A 6151-nucleotide genomic window follows, 5' to 3' on the forward strand; every position below is an offset into this window, starting at 1 on the left:
CACTATGTTTACTTCGAGAGCTAATTTTAAACATTTTTAAAATCTTTAGTTCTTTCCTAATGTTTTTTTCTTCACTTTTTAAAGTGGTAGCGGCATTTCTTTTTAAGTCCGAATTCGCTACTGTATGCGAACTAAATTATTTTAGGATAATAAACCCTAATTAAACGATGTTCATTAAATACTAATCATTAAAGCCATCCAAAAAATAACGGGCCACAAGAGGTGATAACAGCTGTGTACCAGGTGATTGGTCACGGTAATTACTGTATAAAAAAGTATACAGCCACAGACAGTAACGGGTTATTAGCAGGTGTGGGTGACGCTAATTACAAGGTAAACATGGACAATTCATTTTGAAGTTGCATTTTTTGATAATTTTTGATAAAAAAAAAATACTTTGTTCTTTGAAATTTAAAAAAAAATACACCCGAGTAACCGATTAGCGATTTTAGTATTCGATACTCGGACGTTCGATCGAGTACCCGGTTAACCGGGTACTCGTTGACATCCCTAATATATATATATAGTAGAAGGCAGCCACCAAATTTGAAGAAAATCCTCACAAAAGCCAAATTCACTTCTTCAAAAGAAACATTTATGGTTTCCAAATGTGACGATCCTCGCCGTGGAACTTGCGATTTCCTACAAATCGGAAAATCAATCACATTCAAAAACGGAATGAATTTTAAAGTTCAACATAACATGAACTGTAAATCAAAGAACGTCATATATTGCATGACCTGCAGTGGTTGCGGCGAACATTACATTGGACAAACAGGAAATAAAATATCGGACCGTGTAAGAGTACATAAGCAGCATATACGGGACCCAGCCGTTCGGAATACTCCGTGCAGCGAGCACTTTGACCAATGCGGCAAGGGATTGTTTAGTATCTTTCCATTCTACAAAGTTACACAGGAAATTGAACAGTTACGGCGGGCCAAAGAACAATACTTCATCGATACATTTAAGCCTAAACTTAACAGATAATTATTCTGACTGCATCTATGACTTTTAATATTGTTTTTATATTATAATTATTGATTATTATTGTGTAAACATGTATCATTTATAGTGTCAAGTCTATTTATTTTGGCGTTTTCTTCGGACATTTTTTGCGCCAACTTTTGACGTTGTCTTTTAACTATGACGTCATAATAACGACGATATTATGTCAAGTTGCTATTGTTATTGTCAATTTTCAAAATCCACTGAAGAGCCAAGAGGCGAAAGCGCTATGGATTAAAGTGCCATCTTCTACGAAATCTTTAATTTTTTTTGTTTTGTTTTACTACCTATACCAAGGACTTCTTTAACTTTAATATATATATATATATATATATATATATATATATATATATATATATATATATATATATATATGTGTGTGTGTGTGTGTGTGTGTGTGTGTGTGTGTGTGTGTGTGTGTGTGTGTATGTATATGTATATGTATATATATATATATATATATATGAATGCTTTAGATATGTGTCAAATACTTTTGACTTTTAATATTAACAGAAATTACCCTCTCTGAGTGACCCAATCGTTATCTGGCAAATTCACTTGTCTTACAAGTACTATATCTTTTCGTGGGACGTGGTTCATGTTTGAAAAATTAAACACAAGAACTCAACAAACATTAAACTTCTTGAAATTAATTAATTTGACTTCTAAATGACCTTACAAGTAATTGGGAATCTGCCACATTATTCAGACAAAAGCAACTTTTTGTCAAAAATACGTTTGGGTTATTTTTAACAGACATATAATTTTACTTTAGCGGACAAATATTTAATATTATTCATTTCGCGTGACGATGACCTTATGTCAAGTCATTATACTACTTTTGATCATAATCATCCCTTGTGTCGAATATCAGCTTAATTTTTTTCCAACGCTATTAGCAGGACAATTTTTATCATCTTTCCACCATTGTGGTCTTGCTAAAGCAACATATATTGATCAAGGCACTCTCTGTTTCATCAAGTACCTTGTTCCAAGAATAAGATTCTATTATTTTTTATTTTCAGATTATGGACTATATTTATATCAGCAAGACCAGTACCTCTGTCCTTGAAATTTTCCAAATTTGGTCTTGTCTCAATATCCTATATTACACAGCCTGGTGTTAAATTAAATTCCAAGTTTTCCATTTTAAACTTACGACCCGGATGCAATTTCAACACTTCTATTGTATAACCATGACCTTGTTCAAATGTTCTAGTTCAAGGTCAAGACCAGCTTTTTCCAGAATTTACTATTTGGACCTATTTGAATTAAGTCCCCATGTTATTTAAATGTTGGGGTATTTTTGATCTATTACTGTCAAATTTGACGCGGCAACTTTGCAATCAAAGTTAAGTTGCAGGCAGACAAATAGTAAAAGAATCCGACCCGGAAACCATGCGACTAAATCCCCAATTGCTAGGACATGAAAACCAAAAACAAAACAGTTTGTTGTGATTAGATATATTTTAAACTATCTTATTTATTTTTTCCTCTTACTGGTTTTGATCCGGGATGTTTTTTCCTCCTGGTTCCTGAGTTATAACTTCCATATCGCCGAAATCGCTTTACTTTCGACACTAAACCAAAAAAGTACTTAGATATAGAAGTCTTGCTATTGCATGTAATGATTCGATACAGTCTCGCAATTTTTCGTTTAAATTCAACTAATACAATATTTACTTACGTTTAAATTTAGAAGACAGACTCCATTTTACATTTACTCCTACGTTGTTTCTATCATTGCCGTAGAGCGCTTGCTCCGTGATCGGGAGGTTGTGAGTTCCAATCTTGGCCGCGACTGACCTAAGCCGATAAAAAAAATGGGTAGCAACTGTTCCTTCGGCATGCGCTCGGCACTTTGAAGTGAAAGTTGCGGGTGCTTCGGATGAGACCTTAAAAACCGAGGCCCCGTGTCACTGCAGGCGCTGTCACGTTAAAGATCCCTCACTGCTCAATGGCCCTGAGTGCCAAGTAAAGGTCAAAATTTGAAGCACTTCGCCGGTATATGGTGACGTCTCTATATGAGTGAAAAATTCTCGAAAGGGACGTAAAACAACATACAATCAATCAATCAATCTTTCTATCATTGTCCTCTGCCAATACTTCAGATAATCCTAAAATTATTTGCATCACAAAAACAATAATTAATACTGTCGACTTCATTGTCTTATCAATGTTTTATTTTCAATTAAAGAAAAATATCACACTGTCTCGTTGCAGTAAGAAATGCTTTACTCGTGCGCAATCCAAAGTCTGACATTAGAAAACATATTTAAATTTCTGAAAATGCACTGTATTTTTTTTAAGAGCATGCTAAAATAAACAAATTACGAAACCACAATTATCAAAGAAAGATCTCAGGTAAAAATATACTGGATTTGGTTAGTATTTCTAACATGCTCTGCATTTTAACAAACACATGTTGTTTTTTAACTAGGTTTACCTACTTACTTTAGAAAAAGCATTTATTAGAAATGTAAAGATTTCGGATTACAAACAGCAAAATGCAACTTAAAAGAATTTGACTGTTTAAAAACAAGTTCATCGACATATGTCTCGTAATATCTTTTTGTTACTATGTATATAGTCTTTTAAGATTTATTATTAACAAGGTCCATGGGCTACAACTCTAGTCTGAGTTACACTATTTATTAAAATATCATATTGAATAAATCGCTGAGGAAAGTTACTGAGGCCTTCGGATTGCTGTGAAAAAGGGTCATTAGAACTAGTTAATCAATAAATTTATAGTATTCAACAAAAGGTCTTGTCCTTGAACACATGATTATTCCTCGATTTGAGAAGTTTTTTCTGAATTATGTAGGTCAAGGTTTGGTCGCTGTTTGAGCAGACGGTAAAGACGAAAAAAAAATCTTTGTAAAATACTGTTCGTTCGTGGAATATGCTCTTGAGTATCGAATCAACTGGGACACATTAAATCCATATGCAATTGATGATGGTACATTGCTACATAAATAAGGGAAGTTGACGAAATAAAAGTTGAAGTCATCATGTTTATCATAAAGTTATCTTTCTATGGTAAGATATGCAAATCTAAAACAGATGTGTCAGATTCTGTGGTGCCTTTGTTTTCGAGTTCAAAGAAAAATATGGAATCAAGGAATAAAACTGAATATTGTTAATTGATGAAACGTCGTCGACATATCTAAATTTAGAATTGGAGGCCAAAGCAAGAGATCTCCTTTTCATGTAAAAGTGTTGGATTAAATTCTGCTACATATACATGTATAAGTATAAAAATAATTCTGTATTTGGCTCCAGTCTTTGGCATCCCCTCCCCTCCTTTTGCCCTCTATTTTAGCTCTTCAAAGTTTTTCTTTTTAATTTTTTTTGATTTCCAACGTTTCGGCATGAGCATCACTGAAGAGACATAATTTGTCGAAATGCGCATCTGTTGCATCAAAATTGGTACTGCATATAATTTAAATTATTACCCTTGTGTCGGGGCCTCTGTTGGTGGACTGTTATTGAGTACTAGGCGTCATGTTAGACATTTTGCTTGATTTCGTTCGACAGACAACGTCGCCATTGCTGTTGCAATCTTTCTGACCACCATAGGTTACATCCAATCAGCTAGCAAAATGTGCAAATGCAATCGGCTTCGGTAAATCAGTTTGCGTGCAGGAGGACCATTTGAGGTATAGAGTTGAAATAAAGACATTGTCAAATACGACGGTAGTAGGCAAGACAGCAATTTAGATTTACTCGTGTCGATGAGGAAGACGTCGTATTTGCAGAAGAAAAAACTGGGAGGTGCATTAACAATTTTTTGTCATTGTATACTGACCAAAGAGGAAAGAAAATGTATGGAAAGGAAGGAAATACGCCAAATTGATCATAATAAGTTACATATCATCTACATGTACAACAAGCATAGAAATCTCTGTTCAAACCAACTCAACACTATAAAATATTTGCACACTGTGAAAGCCTGCACACAACGGGTGTACTTAGGAAAACTATTTTTCCAGGTTTTTGTATCTGTAAACAGGGAACACTTTAATGTTTGAATAAAACCGCAATGTTTTAATAAGCTTAATCTGAATACAGAACACAATTACACAGTACCCCCTCCTTTTCTTTTCACAGTTCCTAAATAATTCATGCAGAAGTTATAATTTAATGCACTAGCGTTCACTTTGTTCTTCGTGAGATTATCAAATCTTGCAAGTTAATCTTCTCCTTCAATTGGTATATTTACATAAATATGATTAAAAATCATATCGGGGTTTTCATAAAATTCATATCTCAAAAGAGACCCATCAAACCGTTAAATATTTGTCTGGTATTCCCCAAAAAACAGCAATTCAATTTTCTCATAATCTCGTTTTTTGACCTTCTTTATGACCTTTAACTTCACTTTATCTTTTAATTAGATAGGATGAATCAACGATAACCACGAGTGTTAGTAACATCATTCTGCATAATAGATAGTGATGTATGATAAAAGTACTTAGTATCTATTACTATTAGAGCAATCCTGAGATAGTCTTACATTGGTGATGACAAAGTCCGCTACTTGTGGATTTTTATTTAGGGGAAAAGAAAAAAATCCTGCTCCAAGGATCGGCTTACTACATTTGAAATGATTTATTCATAGTCGTAAGTAGCCAGATTTACATAATATAGCACAAGAGTATGAGTTTAATTTTCCACAAGTTATTTAGATGGGTGGTGGAGGGGCGTATCCTCTGACACAGACGAAATTATTGATTTTTCAAGTTGTATATCCGTAATGAAATAGATGTGGTGTTTTAAGTACATAGACCGGTTAATTTTGGTTTGTGAAGAGAATAAAACATTATTTTGATTAACGGGTATATGTCAGACTTTTATTTTCAGGAGAAAAAAACTTGTTAGATTTTATTTCCGAAATTAAAGCTAATATTCGTTAAACCAGTACACTTTTTTTTTTAAGGAATGCATTTAAAAAGTGGGTTGGAACAGTTTACGCTTTTTTATAAACCGCTTGAGGTTTATAAAGTGTAAACTGGCCCTACCCACTTTATACCGTATAAATTGGTTAGCTATTAATATCATTCCTTATGATTTAATTTTCATTCATTTAGTGTAAGGAAAAAGATGATTGCCCTTAAAAATGACTTCAAATTGTACAAAT

Source organism: Saccostrea echinata, unplaced genomic scaffold, assembly GCF_033153115.1.
Source record: "Saccostrea echinata isolate AGI-Se365-2 ecotype Australia unplaced genomic scaffold, CSIRO_AGI_Sech_v1 ptg000015l, whole genome shotgun sequence".
Lineage (NCBI taxonomy): Eukaryota > Metazoa > Mollusca > Bivalvia > Ostreida > Ostreidae > Saccostrea > Saccostrea echinata.